This window comes from Pongo pygmaeus, chromosome 16 (genome assembly GCF_028885625.2).
Source record: "Pongo pygmaeus isolate AG05252 chromosome 16, NHGRI_mPonPyg2-v2.0_pri, whole genome shotgun sequence".
NCBI lineage: Eukaryota > Metazoa > Chordata > Mammalia > Primates > Hominidae > Pongo > Pongo pygmaeus.
In genome coordinates, this window is record NC_072389.2 from 99,681,763 (window position 1) to 99,708,591 (window position 26,829).

General features: G+C 38.9%; 2 long non-coding RNA genes across 2 annotated transcripts in view; one reads left to right on the forward strand and one right to left on the reverse strand.

Annotated features, from left to right (window-relative positions):
* LOC129014206 (uncharacterized) overlaps positions 1-26,829 on the forward strand; it is a 157,988-nt gene that overhangs the window by 80,589 nt on the left and 50,570 nt on the right. The gene's annotated exons all lie outside the window — the stretch shown is intronic.
* Positions 1-26,829, reverse strand: part of LOC134738246 (uncharacterized) — a 205,247-nt gene that overhangs the window by 75,870 nt on the left and 102,548 nt on the right. Inside the window, exons 3-4 of the long non-coding RNA XR_010123849.1 lie at positions 21,641-21,724; positions 2,848-2,976 (exon numbers count right to left, since the gene is read on the reverse strand). This is a non-coding gene — a long non-coding RNA (uncharacterized LOC134738246). The remainder of the gene's footprint in view (positions 1-2,847; positions 2,977-21,640; positions 21,725-26,829) is intronic.

The window sequence follows — 26,829 nt, forward strand, 5'->3', positions numbered from 1 at the left end:
ACATTGAAGGTCTTCAATAGCTAGTAGCCATCAGTGTTGCAATTCATTCTTCCAATTCTAAATGCTCTCTCTGGATTTGGGTTCTACAAAAGTCACTCCCTGTGCCCATTTACCAGCCCTGGGTATGTGGAGACCAACGACATTTTATTTTTTGGCCCATTTCTTCTATTCAAACACTCTAATCAGAATTCAGTCATATTAGGGTTAAAGAAAAAAAAAACCTTGATTATCCTCTGTTCTTGAAAGCACTATCACCCTTGTTGGCTTAAGGCCAACCTGATTTCTATGCTGAAAGAGCTGCTTTTTGCTTGGAAAAGGCAATGGCTGCCAGCTGCTTCCTCAGATGTTGTCTTCACTGCAGATAGCAATAAACAGCTGCAAGGAATGTGTTAATTGGTCTTGATCAAGATGTCATCTCCTGCGTTATTATTGAGTCAATGCCAGGTAGACAATGCCAGCAAACAGACAACAGTGAAAGTTGTCCTGGTGCAGGAAAGTTGTACTGATTGTAGTGAAAGTTGTCCTGATGTAAGCCTTAGCTTACAGCATTCCCACTCAATCTCATTGACAGATTAAAGATCTCCACACGTTTCAACTGCTAGGTTAATACATGTATGGACATTACTTAACTGACTTTGTTTATCATCCATCTGCTTAAGAGATGGAAGATAATTTACTGCTTTGAAGAGGTTTATTTAAAAACCACTTCCCAGAGCTGGACAGAGCTGTTCTATGGTGCAACACCCTGGCCAGATCTCTAAACACTGGTCTGTATGGCCAGTCCTCCTAGTTCACACATCTCCCCCTTGCTAAGCCCAAATGCTACAAGTGTGGTCCAGGAATCGATGCATGAGCACATTATCAAGTACTGAGGACCAGGAACGTTGATGATGGTGCCATGGGCACCCTCTCTACCACTGATTGGCTATGTGACCTGGAACAATTTTGCTTAACCTTTCTGGGCTTCAATGTCTCATCCCTAAAATGTGGAGATGGACATTAGTATTTGCTTTGCAGATTTGTGAGGATAAGGGTTATTCATAGCTATTGATAATGACTAATGCGTAGTAAGTGCTGATAAGAACATATTTGTTGTGTTGCTGATGACACTGACGGTGACGCAGGTGATGTCAAGGAGCTTGGAGTCCTGTTATACGTGGGCTTGGTGAGACATTTAAAGAACATCTGGCCCTTTTAGCTCAAGGATAGAAGTGACTATCTTTTGACTTCTTCTGCCTTCTCACCCATGGCTGCACCAGTCTGTGCACCTGTATCTTTATTTACTGTCCTAATATGAGCCCTCCTGACTGAAGTTGCACTCATGACTTGAGTCCTATGCACAGATCTTGACACTTGAATCAGAGACTTCTTTTGTCCTGAATTTTCTTTTTCTTTTCTTTTCTTTTTTTTTTTGAGACAGAATTTTGCTCTTATTGCCCAGGCTGGAGTGCAATGGCATGATCTCGGCTCACTGCAACCTCCGCCTCCCACGTTCAAGTGATTCTCCTGCCTCAGCCTCCCGAGTAGCTGGGATTACAGGCATGCACCACCACGCCCGGCTAATTTTGCATTTTTAGTAGAGACGGGGTTTCTCCATGTTGGTCAGGCTGGTCTCGAACTCCCGACCTCAGGTGATCTGCCCACCTTGGCCTCCCAAAGTGCTGGGATTACAGGCGTGAGCCACCGTGCCTGGCCTCGTCCTGAATTTTCAAACATAGTTGGTTCTTAGATCCTGACCTAAAACACCCTGCGTGACACCATGATCTTCCAAAACCACTCATACAGGCCCCTGTCAGAGCTGCAGAGAAAGAAGCTGGCTGAAAAAAAGGCCATATGGAGATCCTGGTGGCTCCCCCAGGGAGCACTACAGCCCCTGCAGTCAGCACAGAGGGGGACCCTGATTAGGCTCTCCTATTAAAGCTGCCTCGGCACACTGGCTCACCTTGTGTGTTAGCTGGCGAAGAACTCAGGACCCTCAAAAGAATTCAAGCCAAAAGAGTGGTGTTGCCCCTTCTCTGGAAGCATTTGAATTACTACTACAAGGTAATAATCTTTGTGTTTCAGATTTTCAAATCTCAAACTATAAATATATTGCTTTTAATTATTTTTGGAATACAGCCAAAACAATATTTACCAAATCACTTTCAGAAGGCCAGTGAGGAAGCCCAAAACACAGCAGCTACACCCACTGATTTCTATTTTTCTAAGTTGAAAACTGATCCCTCTCAATTGCAGATGATTATGAATAGTTTTGTATGTCCAGCAACATATTGCTAACCTCAGCCTTTCTTTCTTAAGCTCATTATTCGCTAATGATTTTCTTGGCCACAAAGCTCATAAAATTCCCTTGAGTTGCTTAAAAAAAAAAAACCTTTAGGACATTTGTTCCATTTGTTTAGCATCTGCGCCGGACAACATCTGGAGCCTGAGGAAATTCCACCGCTCAGGGTATGACGCGTAAATGAAATTACTTTTTCATGCACTTCAGAAGAGATTCAAGAGCATCTTTCTGACCAAACAAGCCCTTTTGTTCTCCTCCAGCAAGTGTTTCTCATTAAAAATGTCATCTCCCTAATAAATTGCCTTATTGCCCCTGCAGCTGGGCCTATTGTTTTCATGGTTTTGTGCTCACTCTGATTCTCACAGGGAACAGAAAACCAGAGAAAAATGGGACTTTTCCCCCATTCTGTCTCCATGAAATGCCTTTATTTCACCCTTTGTGTTTGAGTGAGAACTTGTCTTTCATCAGAGCCCTCTATTCTCCCAATAATCACTGCTTTTGGCCCAATATTCACTGCTTTTGGCAAAATATCCTCAGACACATCCTGTCAGAAATACTTTTCCTACCTAGATACTGGATAGTGGCAGCTTGCATCCAGGGATCCCAGCTCAGGCCGAAAAGTGGCATTTTGGGGATTATGTCCTAGTGGTTTATTCTTTGTAAGAAAATATCCAATGTGACCACATCTTTAGTCTCTGCCATAAGAACATATACAACAATTTTAGGGATGGCAAGGATAAAGAGATTAACTTGGGACAAGAATGGGGGATAGGATGAGGTGTGTGTGTGTGTGTGTGTGTGTGTGTGTGTGTGTGTGAGAGAGAGAGAGAGAGAGAGAGAGACAGAGAGAAAGAGGGAGAGAGAGAGAGAGAGAGACCTGGGATTAGGGGTTCCTATAGAAGCCACAGAAAAGATTTAAAACAATCTTTGAAACATTTGATGCAAGCTATGTTCCTAGAGTTGAGGGGTGAAAATATATATATATATATATATTTTTTTGGTATCTCTGGCCAGAATTAACCTTGAATGTGAAAAGTTCATCTTCTATCAATTTCTTTCCCCCATATCCCTTCAGCCTCTCCTTTTCACTGGCCTCTATTGCTAACATTTATTCACTAGGTCAGCAGGAATTTGTACAACCAAACTCATCTTCCCCAGTTATTTAGTCCACTTTCTATCTATGCACAATGTAAAATAATAATAACAATAATAAGGAGAAGAAGGGCCTAACTGGAAGAGAGAAAAGGCATTTCTGGCATGCAAATTGCTTTGCACTGAAAATTCTTTTGGGCTTCCTTTGACTTTTTCAAAACCTTGAAAGGAAGGGTACAAGAGACTAGTAGACAGAATTGGCTGGCTGCCATGAGCTGGGTGCTTGGGCTAATTTTGCATACAAGTTCCCCGAATTTTCTTCACTAAATGCAAACATAGGCCACCATTAACATCTGCCCTCTGTGATTCTTTTGCAGCAAAGCTGCAGATCCCTAAGGCCAAGGCTGATGAAAGATGTGGGTAGCTGATTCTGTCCTGTGACCTGGAGGCTCTGAATTTGTGATTGAAGAGATCCTGCACAGTCCTCTCCCCCTGTCATATCAGGCATCTGCAAGGCATTCTAAGGACCTCTAGGAGCACACAGTTCAATCCAGCAACCTCTACTAAGGGTCACAAATGCCTACGTCCAAGTCTATGCTGGCCCCGTCAAAGTCCCGTCTCTGCTCTGCCCCCAGGGTCTTACGGGCTACATATGGGACAACTTTTTAAATACTCGCACATGTTGTGGTCATTGTAAGTCCAAGTCACAAAAACAGCAGAAGTAGAAAGTTTTACCTTAGAGTGAAAATCAAGGGTGGTGTTGCTACCAGATGGTGCCACTCAGTTGCAGGTTCTTGGTGTCCCGAACAAAGAATTGGACGAGACACATACATAGCAAAGCAAAGCAATGAAAGTGTATGAAGCGCAGTATTACACTCTCGGAGCAGGAGAGCGAACTGACCTCTGTGAGATGAGATCAGCATCCGTTTGGTGTAGTTTGGGTCTTTTTATGTGTTTTTTTCTTCTCTTCCCAAGGCTGCCTAATCTCTAGCCAGTGTCTGCCCTTTAGATTGATAGGTGTGTTGCTTAGTTACTTTGGCCCCTGTGCCCTTGTGCATCATCTCTATCCCAAAATTTTAAGTACGTGCATGGTATGCAGCCCGTAGGCATGAACCTTAAGTAGCTGATTATCATACAAGGTTATGTTAAGGATACTTTTTCTCTCTAATGCGCATGCCCATCTCTGAAGCGCTGCCTCTTACTGGTTTGGTCGCAGTCTTGCTGGCCTTGGGGTCCTTGCTCAACTTTTTATCTCACTTTTTTTTGGCTGCTGAACCTCTGCTTTTTATCTCGCTTCCTGTTCACCTGTCCCTTCACCTTACGTCTGTTCTCTGCTTTTACTTATTCTGTTCTTTATCCAACTTTTAATTCCCTTTGCTATTCTCCGGCCTCATTTTCTCTATTTTTCTCCTGCCTCAGTGTTACGGTGGAGTTGGTCATTGAGACAGATTTTGAGGCATGAATCAGAGTTCTCAGGGAAGACAGGGTGGGAAAGCCTTTTGTTTCAGAGAGACTAGGCTATAGAAAAGCACAAAGGCACGAGATATCCCTTTATTTATACCATCATTTGTCCTTTGTTCTTTTGTTCAACTTAGGACTTACTAGATTGGCTGGAGCTTGGTACACCCAAACTCAATTTTAGATGAATAGACACCCTTTTAGGGGCTAGTGATACAGGGATGAGTATGACAAGGAGTCTGCCAAGTATTTTTTTTCCAGTAGGGGCTACAGACCCGTAATAAATATAAAAGTAAATGTATAATATACAAGTGCTACAAAGAAAAATAGATCATAATAAGAGTGAGATTGAATATTAGGAAAAGAAGACCTGAATACAGTGATCTTTAATCTCTCTAAGGAAGAGACTCTTCTGAAGACGCATGAATTTGAGCGGACACAGTGGTGCGTGTTCCGGGGATCTTAAGTACTTGGTACTTATTGAAGCATAAAGTGGCAGGAAGAGAATAAAGCATGACGTCCCTGGGGATGTATAGAGCTGTATAATGACGAATATCTGAGGTTCATACTAAGCAACATTAATGTAAATAGTGTAGGCAAGATCGGCACAGACATTAAGAAATTGTAGTTTGGTAGCAGAGTGGGCTGGAGAGGTGGCAAGTGTTTTAGAAATATGACCCAGGTACTAATGTGGACACTGCTTTTGAGTGAGGAGACTCTGGATCCACAAATATTGGGTTACAAGACGTTGTCAACCTAGTTATAAGTATCCGCAGCAACAGCATTTATTGAGCTCCTCCTGTATACCAGGAACTGTTCTGAGCACATTAGTAGTATTAACTTTTTAAATTCCTCAATAGTATTTTGAGCCAGAAAGTTTAAGTAGCTTGCCCAAGGTGTTCTATCCACCTGGCAGAGCAGGAACACCACCCAAGCAGTCTGGTGAGGAAAGACACAGAGCCATAACCACTGTACCACACAGACTTCCAGCCATCATGAGAGACCATGGGTGCTGGACATGAGGGTAGTTTCCAGGGGGCCTGAAGGGAGGGAAAGCTTTAAGGTGTAGTAGTTGGCAAGACTTCCTTAATTAATTGGGATGTGATCATGAAAGACAGGAAAGAGTAGAAAATGCTCCGAGGGGATTGATCTTTCTTGGAAAGCAGTGTGTACTATGCTACCACCAACAGAGACGTGCACTGGTTAAGTGAGTTTCAGCCAGAGGACCCAGTGGGTTACGCAGGAAGCAGCTGGAACTTTCCCACAGATGGGTGATTTGATTAGTCACCCAACACAACCAACTGTTACTTGATTTGGGAGCAGATTTCTACATAATATGACAGAACAAACCATGTCTCTCTACTGCTGAGAAATTTTTGATAGCTCCTTAGCACATTCCAAATTTAGTACAAGTTCCTTTTTCTGGGATTACAGAAAAAAAAAAAAAAAACCTCTATGGTGTAGTTCCAATAACCCTCTTCATCCTAATCTCTCTTGTTTTCCTACTAAAAACCCAATCTCCAATTAACTGGGCTGAGCACAGGGCTGGGTCCCTGATGAGTGCTCTGTGATTTAGACCTTACATGGTCTATTGGAAATGGCATGGATTTAAATATCGGAAAGATTTGGGTTTGAATCTAGGCTGCTGTCCTTAGTGTACTGCGGTGAGTCATTTGATCTTGCCATTTCTTGGCTAGCCTGGGATGATCTCTGACCTACCATTTCCTGGAGAGGATCAAACTATAATGACCAACATTTATTGTCCTATTGCTAGTGCCTCAAATTTTTCTAAGGTCTCTGTAAGCAGTTTTTTGTTTGATTCCCCAGGAACCAAGACACAAGATACCATTGTACAGATGTAGAAAACTGAAGCACAGAGCAGTTAAACCACTTCCCCAAAGTCACACTTGCCAAGTTAGGACTGGGTGCGAATTAAATCCCAGGTGCTCTGACTCTATCCTATTAGTCAATATTGTGACTGATTAATGTTAGATTGATAAATTGACTGAGATTGCTTATCTAAAGCCCCTGGCACATGACAGCACCCCCCCCCCCGCCCCCCACCCCCTCCACAAATGGTCACGGCTGTCTTTCAATAAAACTTTATTTACAAAAAGAGGTGGTGGGCCAAGCATAACCGGGAGGCTGATTCTTGACTCTCTGCTGACTCTTGACATAAATTACAGTAAAATATAGAAAATAATTATGTAGTGATGGGTTTTCGTTGTTTTTTAATGTAATGTATTTAATTAAATTAATTGTAAGCCTGAATAATTTAATTTTAGAGAATGGCTCTGTTTAACAGTCGGCTCATGGAGTTTCTGAAAACTTAGTAGCCAGCTCTCACAGGCTCACTCAAACCCACTTCCTGGTTACAATTCCAGTCCCTGCCCAGCTGTGTGAACTGGGCAGATGATCTCAGTTTTTTCACCAGGGAACCAGAAGCAGTTCCTACAGAGCTGTGCTCTGAAATAATTGGAAATAATGTATACAAAGAGCCCAGCAGCTAGAATTCAGTAACTGGTGCCTACAGCAATGAAATAGGAGCTGCATTAATGATTCGTATTTCTCTTTGGTTATGGCCTTCAGGCCAGTTCATAAAAGATAGAAGCTGGAAAGAAGGGAGGTGAGATCCAAGGAGATACAACTCGCTTCTTTTAAGTGCCTCGCATGTACCAATCACTAGGAAGTGATTCCAATCCTTTATTCACTGAATCTTCATGGCAAACCTTTGAGTGTATTGTCCTCCCTATTTTACAGCTACGAACCACAAGATTCAAAGGGGTGGAAAGCACTGGGGGCACTCAGTTGTCAGGGAGCAAAGCAGAGTTCCATCAAGGTCTTCCTGATTTGAAAATGCCCTCCCTATCGTGTGAGTCAATCCTATTAAGGGAAGCCAGGGTTCTGAGATAAGTCAGTGGTATCAACCTGGTAGCAATCAATTTTATTCCAGTTAAACGCTTGGGTTCGAAATCAAATTCAGAGACCCATTTTATTGACTAGCTGGATCAGTTGGTGCTTTACACTGACAATAAACGCAGGCATGCAAAATCACTAGGCATATACTGAATACTGAGCTAGGAACTAGGGATGTTCAGATAAATGACATAGCCCCTCCTTGAAAGGGCTTATAACCCAGCCAGGGAGACAGACCGATATTGAGGATAGCGAAGGATTTGATAATGTAGCAGTGCTATGGGGGAGATCATACAAAATGCAATTAAAGAATAAAGGCTGTCAAGATGTGCTACTCAAAGGAGAAATTGCAATTGCCAGACAATTCTTGTTTCTTATCTCTCCCACTCTCCGGGCACCTGCGTGCATTGATAATGATCCTTCTTGCTCACTGGCACCTGCTTGCTTTGATAATGATCCCTTCTTGCTCACTCTCCTCCTCCCCCATCACGATTTTTCCTACTCCATCCTCTTCATTCCTTAGGACTGGCAGAACTTCTTGTGGAAGCCCTTTCTTGAGGTACACAGGGTGGGCTCGGCACCTTCTTGTATGCTTCTCTAGGTTCCTCGGCATGTGTGTCCTTATTGAAGGCTTATTGCACTATCCAGCAATGGTCTATGTAGGCATTAGTCTCTCCCATTAAATAAGGAGTTCCTTGAAGGCAGAAGCTATACTATTTGACTTTGTTAATGTAGCACCAAGCATGACATCTGGTCTAAACTTAGCTCAACAAATGCCAGGAGAATGAATAAATGAGCATAGCCCGAGCTGGATCCTCAGGAACATGAGGGACATGACACTGGAAAAAGGTAGGGAATGGGCAAGGAAGATATAGGGTAACAAATGTTCTGGAAAGATTTTATGGCCTGGCATGGTGGTGTCTCATGCCTGTAATTCCAGCACTTTGGGAGGCCGAGGAAGGCGGATCATTTGAGGTCAGGAGTTCAAGACTAGCCTGACAAACACGGTGGAACCCTGTCTCTACTAAAAATTAAAAAAAATTAGCCAGGCATGGTGGCATGCACCTGTAGTCCCAGCTACTTGGGAGGTTGAGACAGGACAATTGCTTGAACCCGGGAGGGGGAGGTTGCAGTGAGGTAAGATGGCGCCACTGCATGCCAACCTGGACGACAAAGTGAGATTCTGTCTCAAACAAACAAACAAACAAACAAAAACACCTTCCAAAAAAGTCTGAAGATACTATCATTAACAAATGTTTCTTTCTTTGTCTTTCCCTTACATCTCATAAAAAATAACACTGTCTTTCACTTACGGTATTTTTTCCCCCAGAATCTAATTTTTATACTTTTAGTCAGTTACAGATGCTTCCTAAATGTAAGTCTGAGACTCACCTAACTCTATTTGGGAAGAGACTAGCAACCACTGGGAGTGATTAAAACTTGGTTGTTCCTAGCTCCGTTCCCTTAGTTATTCCTTGCCCGCCAACTGACCATCCAAGGCAATCTGATGAATGGCTGTATTAAAAATATATGGCAATTCCATGCCAAACACTATTCATTTATCTTCCATCTGTTTAAAAATGTATTAATAGATACAATTTGCTCTCTGGGACCTTTGGCTCTTCCCCAGGTTCCTGATTATTTATTTATACTGACTGGCTGGGATTCTTTTAGGCAGGATGATTATAATAAGAACTATCTTTCCCTTTGCATGGTAGACGACTCATGATACTTTTCTCTTAGAATCCTCCAGGCAGCATTCTGTCAACTTCAAAATGAGTGTTTCCATGTCAATGTTCTTCCTTCTCACAGCAAAATAAATTCTGGAATCAGTGACTTCCTTCCAATTAAGGCCAATTCCCATTTGTTTTTGACTTTATGGCTGTGGCCTGTGGAGGACAGAAAGGATTAATAATAATTTACAAGTGAGGCAAGAATTTAAACCGAGCACATCAGAGGTGGTCTGATTCTGCTGCACAGCCTCTGAGGCCTCAGCTAGTAAGACTGGAGAACAGCTTGGGTGACAGGGACAGCTGGGAGCTGGAATCATCCAGAGGCTTCCTCACTTACAGGTTGGGAGCTTGGGCTGGGATGACTTGAAGGCTGGGCTCAGCTGGGATTTTCAAGTGGAATGCCTGCATATGGTCTCTCCACATGTCTCGGGCTTTTTAGAGCATGGTAGCAGGGTTCCAGGAGAGTCCAAGAGACCACAGCGGAAGCTGACCTAGCCTTGGAACCCATACTGCCACCTTCTTTTCTTACAAACAAGTCAGCCGAGGGTCAAGATGAAGGGCAGTAGATGCCGTCTCTGGATATCAGGGATAATACCTGGCAGAGAGCAAATGCTTGATAAATTGCAGCTTTTATATTATCCATACCACTGTACAGGGCCTCCCAGAAAACTAGAGTTCGTTTATTTTCCCAGATTCTTTCCTGTGAGTCAGTAATAGAAGCACTGTAAGGTAACTGTCTTTTGTTTAAAGAACACTGGATGAGGGAATAGAATGAGGTTGCAATTTGGTTGTTTTGGTTAAAGAAGGAATTGAGATCGTAACATTATGATGGAATTTGATTTTCATTCTCACTGTGTACTAGGCACAAAATCATAGAAAATGGTTTCATTTTATGCTTTTATTTCCACTTGAAACATGGGAGTCATACACAGAAACGGCTTGCTTTCAATTACATGGCTAGTAGTAGGTGAAGTGGGACATGGCATTTTGAATCACAAGAATTGGTATGGGCAATATCAAATACATGGGGAAGTTTGAACTTCCTGCAGACAAATGCCTATAATATACACACTCATATGGTGACTATCCATTCACTTGCTAACTTCATTAGCAAGTCTAAGGTTGGTGCAAAAGTAATCGTGGATTTTGCCATTACTTTCAATGGTAAAACCACAATTACATTTGCACTAACCTAATATTTACCAACCACCTGTAAGTTGGTTGAGCAGGATCAATTCTAGACAACAGAGCAGGGCAGTGAATAGAAAAACCATGTGTCCTTGTCAACCTTACATCTTAGCAGAGACTCAAGCTGGTTCCACCTTTTTGTGAGGAACTCATGCAATTTTCTCCATAAAGGTCCAGTTCACTAAATGGCCTCACATAACTTATCAAAATTGTATGAAGAAAAAAAATTATGTAAGTTTTTAATATGACACTTAAATTGTACTCTTTTCCTAAAGAATTCTTTGCTTACTCCACAAGTGTGCAGCTTGAGGGCATTTAGAATTATTTCTTGTAGATATTCAGATGTATTTTAGGTGGAGCTATAGGAAATCGCTAATATTCACCCACTCTTTTTTTCTTTTTTGAGACAAAGTCTTGCTCTGTCACCCAGGCTGGAGTGCAATGGTGCGATCTCGGCTCACTCACTGCAACCCCTGCTTCCCAAGTTCAAATGATTCTCCTGCCTCAGCCTCCCAAATAACTGGGATTACTGGCATGTGCCACCATGCCCCGCTGATTTTTTTTTTTTTGTATATTTTTTGGTACAGACGGGGTTTTACCATGTTGTCCAGGCTCGTTTCGAACTCCTGACCTTGTGATCCACCCACCTTGGCCTCTCAAAGTGCTGGGATTCTAGGCATGAGCCACTATGCCTGGCCCACTCTTTTTTTCAAAAATTTTTTTTTTGAGATGGAGCCTCGCTCTGTCGCCCAGGCTGGAGTGCAGTGGTGCGATCTTGGCTCACTGCAACCTCTGCCTCCCGAGTAGCTTTTGGGGTACAAGTGGTTTTTTGTTACATGGATGAATTATGTAGTGGTGAATTCTGAGGTTTTAGTGCACCCATCACCGGAGTAGTGTACCTTGTACGTAATGTGTAGGTTTTTTATCCCTGCTCCCCCACACTCCTCCCCCTTCTTAGTCTCTAAAGTCCATTATATCACTCTGTATGCCTCTGCTTACTCATAGCTTAGCTCCCACTTATAAGGGAGAACATACAGTTTTTGATTTTCCACTCCTGTGTTACTGCACTTGGAATAATGACTTCCAGCTCCATCCAAGTTGCTGCAAAAGACATTATTTTGTTCCTTTTAATGGCTGAGTAGTATTCCACATACTATAGAATGTAAAAGAAAAAAAATATATATATATAACATTTTCTTTTTTTTTTTCTTTTCTTTTCTTTTTTTGAGACGGAGTCTCGCTCTGTCACCCAGGCTGGAGTGCAGTGGCGCGATCTCAGCTCACTGCAAGCTCCGCCTCCCAGATTCATGCCATTCTCCCGAGTAGCTGGGACCACAGGTACCGGCCACCGCACCCAGCTAATTTTTTGTATTTTTAGTAGAGACGGGGTTTCACCGTGGTCTCGATCTCCTGACCTCGTGATCTGCCTGCCTCAGCCTCCCAAAGTGCTGGGATTACAGGCGTGAGCCACCCGCGCCCGTCCCACATTTTCTTTATCTGCTAAATAGTTGATGGGCATTGAGATTGCTTCTACATCTCTGCAATTGTTTATTGTGCTGCTATAAACAAGTGCAAGTGTATTTTTCATACAATGACTTCTTTTCCTTGGGGTAGATACCCAGTAGTGGAATTGCTGGATCAAATGGTAGATCTATATTTAGCCCTTTAAGGAATCTCCACACTGTTTTCCATAGTGATTGTTCTAATTAAGATTCCTACTAGCAGTGTATAAGCATTCCCTTTTCCTCATATCCTGCCAACACCTATTTTTTTGACTTTTTATTAATTGCCATTCTTGTAGGAGTAAGGTGGTATCACATTGTGCTTTTAATTTCCATTTCCCTGATGACTAATGATGCTGAGCATTTTTCCGTATGTTTGTTGGCCATTTGTCTACCTTCTTTTGAGAAATGTCTATTCTTGTCCTTTATTCACCCACTCTTGACCTATGAAAACAATTTTATATGATTTAAATTATGTGTTGTCTAGAATTTTCTGAATAAAATCAATTAATAGGAGTAGTAAGAATATTGTGACATGTTTAAGTGAGATTCCCTAGAGCCCACTGTTTCGGCCTTAGATATCATGGTAAGTCTTGGTTTTAGACAAATACTACATATCACATTAAAGCAGTCTTACCATCATTATAATTTCACAGTAAAAGTCCATGGAAAGTTGTTGCTGACTTTACTTCCTCTCCTAACTACTCACACAACTGGTATAATCCTGAGGTCTCAGAACATTCATGTTTATGTCTTGCAATTGATTTTACAATAACAAAAGACAAGACACATGAAGAAATAATGAGACTACTTAAAGAAATAGCAAGGTTTAAATAATGTCACTTAGCTCTTCATGGTTTACAGAACATTTTATAGGCATTATTATTATTTTATCTTCTCCTTATAATCATCTTATTAAGTAGGATTTATGATTCTCATCATACAGATGAGGAAACCAGGGCTCAGAGAGATTAAATCTTGTCCAAGTTTGCCTATCCAAGAAGAGGCAGTGGTTAGATTTGAACTCTGTTTATCAAAATCCAAAACTAAATATGTTCTACGTTGGTCTGCTCCATGTACCCTGACTACTACTTTTTTAATGAAAGAGGTCCTTCTCCTACTGGCCATGAGTTTTCAATCCTGCATGTTTGTTAATCCATTGCCAATGGAAACAACCAGACAAGAGGAAGATTAGGAATGTCGCGCTGGTTTTTGGAATGGCATTTCTCAAAGAATATTGGGTTGAGCACTGATTCAATCAGAGATTTAAAGGTGTTGTGGTCAAAAGAAAATTTTGAAGTTCAGTTAAATGAAGCTAAACAGCTTTATTTCTTTTAGCATAGGGGTTGTCAGAAATTTAAGTAAGCTAATAAGCATTCAAATCTTTGAAAAGACACCAAAGAATATATAAGGACACACACATTAAACAACAATGATTTTTTTGGGAAATAATCCCAAGGCTAGTGTCCTCTTTAGCACATTTTGGGAGTGCTGGATTAGAAAAGTCATCTCAGATTCCAGATAAATAAATTACTTCTTTATGGCAGACTTGCTGTAATGAGAAGAAATAAACATTACTAAACTCATCAAGGTTCGGGTAAAATTTCAGTGCTATCACTCATCAGCCATGTTGACTGGGACATATTATTTAGTAGTACCAGTACTATGTTATCTCATCTGCAAGAAAGTGCTAACAATCTTGAAAGCATAAAACTTTTGTTGAGGACTGAGCAAAATGGAAAGCACTTAGCGTAGTACTTGGCAGGCAGCTGGCATTCAGTCAATGAGGATAACTTTTCTTTCCCCCACAACTCGATTTGAGTCTTTGCTTCCCATTCCTGGACTACTGAAGACAATTTCTAAAGATAACACTTGTCAATGGCCCTCATCCAAGAGAATATCTCACAAATATGATCTGCAGAGCACAGGGTATAACTGTTCTCACACATTATGGAAATGTCAAGGTTTATTATGCCCCTGTGACATATTGCCATGGCTTAATTTACATTTCCATTTGCTTTATGAGAAGTTTCTTACTCTGGAACATCTGACCTCTCCTTGATGCCTCTTTTATTCTTCCAACTGCTTTCCTAGCCCATCTGGCCACATATTATAACCCTTCACTTCTGAACCTGAAATCTAATGAAGCAAGAGTATAAAACAAGCCTCATTTCATTAGTCTGCATTTTGTGAGCCAGTGGTTTCAACAGTGTATAGTTATGGGACCATTATAGTACTTTTCCTATGGGAATATCTAATGGCCTTCTGTGGAACAATTTTCTTCTTCTTTTGACCTCTATCTTAATATTATCATTCAAAGGATATTCAGTGCTTTGTGCCAAATTTTAACCATGACAAACTACTTCAAGATTTCAACTTCATAAGCAAGAGAGACATATTTTCATAAAGTGCTTTTTCCCCCCACTTAAGTTCGGTGCTTATTTTATTAAAATGAGAAACTCAGTTGACATTTTCTACAATCAAACCCTTTTTTTAATGGCAGAAAGGGTTGAGAGAGAGAAAAGGAAGGGAGGAAAGAAAAGCAAAAGAAGGTATACATGCACACCCAGATACTTTTTAAGAAATAGGAACTGTCACCCAAACTTGATTTTTTTTCCTTTGGCAAAGAAGGAAATCATGCATCTTCATGGGCAACATCAAGGTTGGCATATTTGACTCCCATCTGGCTGGGGGCCAAAATGTAGATGAACAAGCCATTATTTAATTAGTCCAGGCAGAACTGAAGCTTCTGATCTGTTTATCTTACTTCATCTAAGGTAATCAGGATCTGCCATTATGTGAGACTAGCGTGGCTACGTGCAGATATTTCAAGCAGGTGACAGACTGGTGACAGGCCTTCCCAAGGTAAGATGAAAGAAACCAAAAGAGGATCCAAGTATTATTGGGAGCTTCAACCACACTGTGGGCCTTAAAATAATTTCAAAGAGAAGGTCTCATTTAGTTTAGTCTTTACCATGGTCCCGTGACATAAATACCAATCATTTCACTTACAGGTGAAGAAAAGGAGGCTCAGAAAAGCTAAGCAACTTTTCCAGGGTCACAGAGCAAACGATTGGCAGGCAGAGGCTGCAAATCTAATTCTATCTGCTTAGACTTAAGGGTTCTGGGCATTAAGCAGCCCTGCTTTTCACTCACATTACATCTTTTGGCTGCTACAGGCCATTGTTTACTCCTGGAGACTTCTCATTTGGCTCTGCAAATTCCATTTTATTTTTTTTTTAATGAGAAATCATTTATTTTCTGACTACCTTTCCAAGTACCTGGATAATCCCTAAAAGTAGAACTCATAAACCCATGGAGAAGTTGTAAGACCTGATGTTTTTCTTGTAGTAGATGGAGTATTGGCTATGAACGGCAACATGATGGCTTATTTCCAAGGACTTTCCTCTCTTGCTCTCCTCCTTTCCCCGTCTCCTCATACACACACAGACACACACACACACACACACCCCACACACACATTCATGCTCTCGATCTCACATGCACATATGGCTCACTTGCCCTAGATGCAGTGAAAGAGCTTTTACATTATTTAATTCATTTTGAGAGAGAGACTGACTTGATTCCTGCTGGTGATTAGCATGACTACAAATGCATGTGAAGCAGGACGGATGGCTAATTCTCCTGCCCTACAATTCAACTTAAACCATAATTCCTAAGATAGATTTCTTCTCTCAATATTAATGGGAACCAGATGCCTCTTGTTAATAATAATGTATGATCAGGAAAAGAGAGACAGAGAGATTTTAAGTTTTGTTTTGTTTTTCAAAAAATATTAGTGCTGTCTAGCAAGGGAGAATGTATAATTTATACTTAAAATATATATTTGTGTTGAAATATAGATTTGTATTGAAAAATGTATATTTGTATGAAAATATAGATTTGTATTGAAAATCTACCATCATTCAGGTAAGATCTACTTACGTTATTTACCTCCCTGCAAGAAGGTAACATAGAATGTGAAAGAGACTTCTCTTTTGAATTTATGCACTTTGTTCTTTATTTAGTGATATGATTCTCTCTCTCATACAATAAGAGATCAATACTAATGCTAACATTAGATACTATTTTCCCACTTTATATGACATTTTTAATTTTAATTCCATTTGAGTTGTGATACTAACAGATGAGAAGGTACGTGTTATTACTATGCAAATTATTTAATTTTTAGTTAGGTCAATTCATAGGCAAAACAATACAAAATAAGGCTTATTCTGAAATAGTTACCTCATTTAGAAATTTGAACGTAGACTGGCCATTTGAACAAGCTTCCTTTATTTCCATTGCCATATGCAGTTGTTCAATTCTTTTCAAAATAAACTAAGTACTGCCTGCTGTGCACATGTGTTTGTCAGAACCATCCATTCTTGAGTAAGATTTAGGGGTAAAGCACACCGGCCAACAGCCCAGTTATTCCAGAGTTTCAAGGTATCCATTCACATGCTCCAATCTGTCCACACTAGAATGAGGGAAATCCCACTGTGTGTCCTTAGGCAAGTCCCTAGACATTGCTGTGTCTTGGTTTCCTCACCTGTAAATGCTGGAAGAAAATAGTAGCTATCTCACATGATTCTCATGCAGTGTAGGTGAGAAAATACGTATCATTGTCTTCAGCAGCCATTGGCATCAAATAGGAGATTGATGCGCTTTGGCTGTAATAATTATGATATTACTAATAAAGCAAAAAAAAACAACAATAATTTATTGTCCCTTTCACCTTAAAAGGACAAATTATTCCCTTTTCAGATATTCTATAGCACAAATTTTCTGTGCAATCATAGAAGTGTTCAATTTGCTATCACTTTGCTATCATGGTCTTACATGATCACTGTCTCACATAATCATTTAATATATAATATTGTTATAATTATAATTTTTTTTTGCTTGCAGCTGAATTTGTTCTATGCATCACATCTGATAGTTGTAAAATTCCAACAAATGGGATGAAACAGAAATGTGCAGCTAGATGTTATATTTTGGGCATCACTAGAGGGAGCCAGAGGTAACACAGCAATCACGTTTCCCAAACTAAACTTCATTATGCATTAACAATATTTGCCAAATTTTGATAGCATATCTACAGTAAATACATTATGTAAACTTGTCCCTTGGTTCTAAAGATGTGTACAATATAATCACAGGTCTCAAGGAACTTATAATCTAATCAAAGAAACAAATAATATGCATTAAAAACCCATTAAATGATCATGTAAGACAATGATATATAGCAAAGCAATCGCAAATTGAATGCTTCTACGATCTCTCAGACTATTTGTGTTATAGAATGCCTAAAAAGGGAATTATTTGTCCCTTTAAGGTGAAATAGCCTGGAAATGTTTCATGCACAAATACGGGCATTGGATAGGGTTTAGAGTACCAGAATCAGCATCCAGACTAGTGGAACCTTTAAAGGATGCAAGGAGTGATGCTGTGAATGCGCCCATCTCCCTCTCATGGAGGGCTCCTGTTTACTCCTCTACTCCTTTATCGCTAGGGCATGGCTCTGACTCAGCTACTCCCCATGTTAAATGTGGTAAATGGTTCCAACTGCTTACTGGATTAACCCAAATGTTATAGCCTGGCATCACATGCCTACATTATTTTATTTAGAAGTAAGACTGTGAAGGTATACTTTTCAAGTCAAGGTATAGCTTGACTATAAAAGGGGCTAGCAGGTCATGTGTGGGCTAAATGTTAGGGACAGTGGGGACCCACGGAAGGTTTTTGAGCAGTTGAGTATCATGACTTAGTATCAGTATTAAAATAATCATATAGGCACAAAATCAATGAATTTGTTACCCAAGATTCTTGTTCAATTCACTACCTTAAATCCAACTCCACTCGTTGGTAGAAATTGAGTTACCAGTAAAATGCTCGTTTTTATGCTTCTTCAAAATTAGTGTAAAAATATGAAAACCAAAAACAATGTCATAAATCTTTTAGGTGTCTTGTCTTCCTTATCCTTTTGGGGTCTGTGGATTGGGGCAGCAACCTTATCAGTAGTGGAAGTTACTTTTCCTCATAGACCCATTCAAGTTGGAGCATGCCAGTTGTGAAGGACAAGGTGTTACAGGTTTCCAAGAAATAAGAGCTTGAGAAATAAAAAAAAGGAATACCAATGAAATTTAAAGGGACTTTTTTCTCTCTCTTAGAAAAACGAAGAAGTCACATAAGGTGAGGCACGCTAGTTACTGGAAGGGGAGGAGTGCAATTTCTGAACAGCCTCATCACTGTACAGGATGATCAAGCAAAGCCTTATTAGGGCACTGGCTCTTAAAAAACAGCCACTTGGAATAAAAAGTAGCCCTCATAGAGTTAACTTATCTGTGAGAAACCCATTGTCACTTCCTAGATTCTGAGATTTCTAAAAGTATAAAATGTATCATGTAACTTGGAGTATCTAACATGACTTGAGTTTCCACTGAGCATGAAAGTCATTTTTCAATCTTTTCAAGTATTAAAGCATGTTTTTAACACTCACTAGCCTACCGAATTCCCCTTCTAGCCTTTCCTACGTTCATGGCACCCAACAGCTATTTTAGAGCAACTGTTCTACTCGAGGCACCCGGTAACTACAGGAGATTTACGGAGAAACAAGTCATAGCCCTTGCTCACAAGCGGCTGAACTGACTAACCATAGGGATGATACAAGGAAACAAATGCCTATCATGTCCAAAGACTAAATAATACGTAGTAGAAATGCATTGGAGGAAGGCTTCTTGTCTCTTTTGAATTAAAACTCTAAAGAAATATTAAAGGTGGAGTAGATAGTAAAGACATGGGACTAGTAGATGAGCAGAAGCATCCTGGAGAAGGAATAATCGGGGTGAATTTTAAAATGAAAACTGTGTGGAACATGTTCAGAGCACAGCAATACTCCAGTTCAGCTAGACTGGAGAATGCGTGAAGGGAAGAATTGAGAGGGACATCACGGGACAGCTAAATGGGATGAAAGCATTCAGGCCTGGGATACCCAGATACGATATTTGGGTTTCAGAAAGCAGTCAGGAGTCATTTAGAGCATTTGATGTGGCAAGTAGCTGAGTCCGAGTCACAACTCAGGAATATTTAAAAATTAGTCATAAAATAACAAGTGAATGAGAAATGGGAAAAACCCAGGTAGCAAGGAGACCAGAAATGTTGAGAGAAAGACATGAAGCCCAGATTTTGTTTTGTGGAAATATAAAGCAGGGATATTACAGAGAAATGCAATGATTTTGATATGCTAAAGACAGTTCAGACATGTCAAACAGAAGAATTGACAGTCTTCATAACAGAAATCGGAAAGTTGGGAAAAGAGTTGGAAATTGGACTCTGGAGGTACGGGATTACGTAACTATATAGAGGAAGACAATAGATAGATAGATAGATAGATAGATAGATAGATAGATGATAGGCAGATGATAGATAGATAGATAGATATCTTGCACTAAGAGAGAAATACAGGCCTAGAACCAAAGAGAAAATTTAGGCAAAGATTACTTATTTGGGGCCCTATCTCAATGCATCGCGTATGAATGCTGTATCTGTGATTAAAATTACATGAAATACATATTTTTGGTTTTAGCTAGGGTGCTTTTTGCCCTGCAAATATATTATGAATCTTATGTCTGATTTTCTTTAAGTCAAATTGTCATTTGGTACTAAATTATGTCATTTCGTTAAGGATTTCACAACCTTTGTAACATCAACAATGGTACTGACCACTGTTGACCTGGTTGAATAGTAACTGACTGGTAACATAAAAGCCATCTTCATGATTTCTCTAATCATTGATCCTGGAGATAACATTTAAATACAGTCAAAGCTTAAGCTGATTCATGCACGACTGCTGGAAGCATGAATTTGTACCACTTTTCTGGAGCAAAATACAGATATGTAGCAAAAACTTTAGAAAGTATCTATATCCTATTACATTGAAAATGCTCTTCTAAGAATGTATCCTAGATGATAGTGACATAACTTGGTTAAAATTGAAGCATCAATTTATTTAATAATAAAAAACTGGGTCATCATATAAAATGTCCATTTATTACAGGTAAGTTATGAGATATTAATATAATTGAATACCTCATCTCATTAACAATGATAAAATACATATGTATTTACTGAAAATAAAATACAGTTTCTTTGTGGAAAATAAAAAAAGTACCTTATAAAACTATATGCATAGTATAATTATTTATATATTATGTTGGCATATACATCTGCATTAGAATATTTAAAAATGTATTTATCCATATCCATACAGATATATAGGTATAGATATAGACGGATATATATTTGTGTATGAGGTTGAAAAAATATTTGCAAAGAAATCTGAAAATGCATACATAAAATATTAGTAGTAGTTATCTCTGGAATGTAGGATATGGGGAATTTTTCCTTATGGACATTTTCTACAATGAACATACATAAAGTACACAAAACCCCCCAAAGTTTGTAAATATTTAAGTTAATCCAAGTTATTGTTATACTCTGAAAGTCTGGCTTATGAAGGTGAGAGCTGCAGGTCGGAATGCAAACTGAAGGTGGCTTCCAGTTAGAGCCAGGCTGGCCCCAGTGCTGGGCTAAATAGGAGAGCTGGCTGAGCCCTGAGTTTCTGAGCTGAGCGAGTGAGCCAAGCTGGAGCAATTGGTTACAATGGGGGGCTGGCGTGTGCCAGAGGTAAACATGGTACGATGTTTGGAGATGAGGTATTAAAGACTGCCTCTTCTGAGACAATGTTAAGAACAAGACTTTGTTGTGAGTCTGCTCTTCTGGAAGACCTCAGCTTCAGTGTCCCCAGTAATCAAGCCAGATGTCTTAAAATAGTCACTTTTTCAAGGTCTCTGACAGCTGACAAAATGTTTCATCTGTGAAAAAAATAATGAAATATGAACACAGACGCTGAACGATTTAATAAGATACAGCAGATAGTGGGGGGAAATGCCCCAGACAAAAACAAGAGCATTTTTACCTTTGTGGTTGCAATTCAGAGTAAAGGCTTAGAGAGGTTTTTTAAAGTAAATAATTCTCTATTCACTAAAGGAAATGTACTCGGCAGAGAAATGCTCAGAACAGCTAGATTTTGATGATGGAGATTGACCCCAGGTCATCCCAAAAATGCACTCCCTGGCTTTAGGGAAAAAACAAATCCTTGTCAGTACTAGCATTTTTCTGTTTGCTATCAACTTTTGGGGGTTTTCTCATCATCATCTTTATTATTAAAAACACATGTCAACAAAATATAACTAATATACATCAGCAGCAAGTGTTCTCTAACAGAAAAGGGCTGGATTTGAACTGCTCAGATGTTTCTGTTAGTTGCCAAAAAAAAAAAAAAAATACATCTGGTGAATCTTCCTTACTGATTCCCTCCTATTTTTCCCCTCCTTCTCCTAAGGGAAATTGAATGATTATTTGGACAATATGTCTCAGAACCATGCCGTGTTGGGGCAAAGACTAACCATAAGGGAGGAATGTTGGAAGTTGAGAACGTTACTCATGGCTTCTCCAGTGAAGTGACAGAGATGGCCAGGAATAGAATGGTCCTGGGAGGAGAAATATGCAAAGATGACATGGCCAGGCACATATTTCCACTTCCTTACAATACTGAGTTACTGACATACTTTTCCAAACCCCAGTGCCACATCTTGCTGTGTCAGTTAAGATGGTTCAGGTTGCAAGAGAATGAAAGTAGTTTAAACTAGCTGAAACATTAAAGGGAATTTATTTACTTATGCAATTAAAAAGTCTGCAGAGGAAGTAAGTTTCAGGCACATTTTTTTTTTTAAATCAGGGCTCCAGCTCTACTTCTTTGTGTGTCTTTCAACTTTTCCCACCTCTGTGTTTCTACTTCAACCATGCAACACACTATCTATGAAAAAAGAGAGACTGTGGATGTTCCGCAGCTCCCAGCGATGTTCCTGAGCATTTCATTGACTGGACTGCCTTGTGACCAGTGGTTGCCCTAGGCTTTATTTCCTGAACTAATCACTCTGTCAGGGAGGATGGCATTACCATAACTGGATTAGACAATTCATGATGTCTACTCAGCCCATGCAAACCATTTGTCTACAGGGAAAAGGAGGAACAAATGTTGGAGAACCAACCAGTGTGTCCTCTAGTGAACTGATGAACTCATTTTTCCCTGGCTAGAGACATATCTAACTGGCTTAATACAGTATAATTAACCACTATATTCTCATTATATATTATATATAGTATATATATAGAATACTATATACTATATATACTACTATATTCTATATAGAGAATGCTATATACTATACTACTATATTCTATATACTATATATAATATATAATATATAATATATCATATATAATTATATATAATATAATGAGAATATAGTACTTATATGTTATAGTTCTATATATAGTATATATAATATATTCTCATTATATATAACTGTATATATGATATACAATAATATAATAATTATAATATATTATTTTATATATACTATAATAATATATAATTATTATAGTATATATAATATAATATTATATATACTATTATATATAATTATATAATTCATATATGATTATATAAATTTATGTAATTTCACATGATTATATGAAACTTAATCTAATGTAATCTATGCCAGGCACCATTCTAGGCATCTGAGATGTATTAAAGAACTGTTTCTGAGGAGCTTATGCTCTAGTGACATGATATTTGATAAATATGTATGTATTTATATATACAAATCTGGGACATATATAATGAGAATATATAACTACTATATATACTATAACATATAACTACTATATTCTATATACTATATATACTATATATAGAATATTATATACTATATATAGAATATTATATACTATATATACTATATATAGAATATTATATACTATATCTAGAATATTATATACTATATATAGTATATATAGAATATTATATACTATATATAGTATATATAGAATATTATATACTATATATACTATATATACTATATATAGTATATTATACTATACATAGTATATTATATACTATATATACTACTATATTCTATATATAGAATATTATATGCTATATATACTACTATATTCTATATATAGAATACTATATACTATATATACTAATATATGATATATTAGTATATATTATATTGTTAAAATACACTCTATATATTATATAATGTAGATTATATTTATATAATATAATGTATTATATATTAATATAATATATTATATATACAATTATATATGAGAATATATATTCTATATGTATACTATGTATAGATCTATAACATATAACTACTATATTCTCATTATATATTATATATAATTACATATCCTATATAGTACATAGAATATAGTTGTATATATATAGTATTCTATATATAGAATATAATAGTATATATAGTATATAATGTTATGTATAAAGAATATAGTATATATGGTGCTTAATATTCTATATGTAGTATATAGAATATCATAGTTATATGTTATAGTATATATAGTAGTTATATATTCTCATTATATATATGTTCTAGATTTATATATGTAAATATATACATATGTATTTTTTATATGCAATATCATGTCACTAGAGCATAAGCTCTTCAGAAACAGTTCTTCAATACATCTCAGGTGCCTAGAATCATTCTAGGTGCCTGACATAGAGTACACGCACAATAAATACTTATTGTTGGATGATTGTTGCATGTCCCAGGTGCTGCATATTTGAATAGAAAGCATAGACCATGCAGCATTCTCCATTCTCCTGCTGCTGCCCCCTCCCCTCCACACAATGCTGCATGCAGATCCAGTTGTTCACAAACAAACTTCTTGCAGGCACCTTTAAACCCCAGGTGATTCAGCTTGTAAAAAATCATGTCTGCCTGGCTCCCTAGTAAAAAGACTTCAATCAGATTAGCTCTATGAGATGGGGGCATAGATTGATAGATGGATAGAGTTTGTATTCAAAAGCAATTCCCAAATAGCCTTTCGGTTGCCTTTCTAAAGTTCTTCAGACTGCTTCAAACATTGTTGTTGATAGCTATCAACAGCAAGGGTCCAGAAATGGACATAGGAGGTACATCATGCCATCACAGAGGACAGATGATACATTAAGGCTCATTCTGATCTGGAAGTGCTGTTTATTACACCTGCACGATGAGTTTGGGTACCAGATTTGGATCACCTTATTTGGAGTTAGTTTAAACAAGGGGATCTTGTTTCTATGTTTCTGTAGACTTTCACGTGTATGAGAGGCAGACTAACTGTGGTTATTATTTGACCCAGACCGTTGCCTGAATCAGTCTTAAAAGAAGTTTCCTCTTTCTTTTTTTTTTTTCTTTTGAGACCAAGTTTCACACCATTGTCCAGGCTGGAGTGTAGTAGCACCATCTTGGCTCACTGCAACCTCCACCTCCTGGGTTCAAACAATTCTCCTGCCTCAGCCTCCTGAGTAGTTGGGATTACAGACGCACACCATCACACCCAGCTAATTTTTGTACTTTTAGTAGAGATGGGGTTTCACCATGTTGGCCAGGCTGGTCTCAAATGCCTGACCTCAAGTGATCCACCTGCCTTGGCCTCCCAAAGTGTTGGTATTACAGGCGTGAGCCACTGTGCCCGGCCAAGAAGTTTCCTCATCTTTAACTCTTGTGAAATTGCTGTTTTCACTAAAACACAGTTTGCTCAGCGTGGAAGGCAGCTAGGCTGTTTGCTCCTCCTTGGTTCGCAACAAGACAGAACATGGCCTGAGAGGAGGGCAGGGGATTTATTTGAACAGCATTCCTGAGGAAGAGAGGGCCTGTGCGCTAGAACCTTGGATTTCTGGAGTCACCTTGGAGAGGCATTCAGGCTGATGGTAGCTGAATCCCCTGTAAAAATGCTGTGACTCAACATTCTTATTCTCTGGGGCATAATGCCTTCATCTTCAGAGTTCTGGACTCTAATCCTGAAGAGTGTGTGCTGGTCCAGAACATCAGAGATACTCCCTACATGGTTTACATATGAGTAACAATGCTTTGTGTTTTTAGTTTATTCCCAAAAAGGTGAAGGTGAGTGAGTACATGGGGTAGAAAGAGGGACACTCCCTCTTGTTATCTCCATCACATATCACATTTGCAAACTGATATATCACAAATACTGCATACATATATTTCTTAGGGTATAAGCCTTTTTTTAAAAAAAAAAATTTTGAGACAGAGTCTCTCTTGTCGCTGAGGCTGGAGTGCAGTGGCGCAATCTCAGCTCACTGCAACCTCCACCTCCTGGGTTCAAGCAATTCTCCTGCCTCAGCCTCCCAAGTAGCTGGGATTACAGCTACCTGCCACCACACCTGGCTAATTTTTTTGTATTTGTAGTAGAGACAGGGTTTCACCATCTTGGCCAGGCTGGTTTCGAACTCCTGACCTCAAGTGATCCCCTGCCTCAGCCTCCCAAAGTGCTAGGATTACAGGCATGAGCCAACACGCTCAGCCACATTCACTGACTTTTATTACATTGTTGTCATCAAGCACACAGAAAGTCTGACATTTGCTTTATTAAGTGGACTATCTGCTGTCCAATCTGAAGGTAAAATCAATTATGATTTTAGGTTCCATTCTCACAGTCCCACCACTAAGTTTCCCAACTACACCCTACCATTTTCTGCTGTTAAATTATTGTCTGGATTCTACTCAATGATGTGCTGATAAATGTTTAATGACCAGCTCTCTGGGGAAAAATGCAGATAAAAGTGTAAACACATTGAGAGGTAAAGCCAGCTGGACCTCCCGGGTGGAGTGGGGACTTGGAGAACTTTTCTGTCTTACAAGAGACATTTGTAAAATGTACCAATCAGTGCTCTGTAAAAATGCACCAATTGGTGCTCTGTAGCTAGCAAGAGGTTTGTAAAATGCACCAATCAGTGCTCTGTAAAATGGACCAATCGGCACTCTGTAAGATGGACCAATCAGTAGGATTTGAAAAGTAACCAATCACAGGGAGGATTGAGAAAAGGGCATTCTGATAGGACAGAAACAGGACATGGGAGGGGACAAATAAGGTAATAAAAGCTGGCCACCCTACCCCACAGTGGCCCGCTGGGTCCCATTCCATGCTGTGGAAGCTTTGTTCTTTCACTCTTCACAATAAATCTTGCTGCTGCTCACTCTTTGGATAGTGCCACCTTTAAAAGCTGTAACACTCACCGAGAAGGTCCACAGCTTCATTCTCGAAATCAGCAAGACCACGAACCCACAGGAAGGAACCAACTCCGGACACCACATGTTTATTATAAATTTTATCCATATAAAGGATATGTGGCAGACAACTGATTAATAATAATAAAATATACAGTACTCTTTATTATAAATTCCATATTACCAGCTGTTTCTCACAGAATGCTATTGTTGATTTTGTCTGACTTCCTGTGTCTATAGCCAACCTAAAACTGCAATTGATGAACCAAGTGAAGTTTCAACATGAATATTGATGTGTTCTTTTACTTGAGTTAATCAAAGGGAAGTGAAATAATCAAGATGTATGTCAAAATTCTACTTACTCATTTTTTTGTTGAGTCAGACAGTTTTCTGATACTGCAAAATATAATTTCATTAATTTCCTGTGCAATTCACCATGTAATGGCTACAGACTTGACATATTTTATTTTACATTATAAATAATTGCT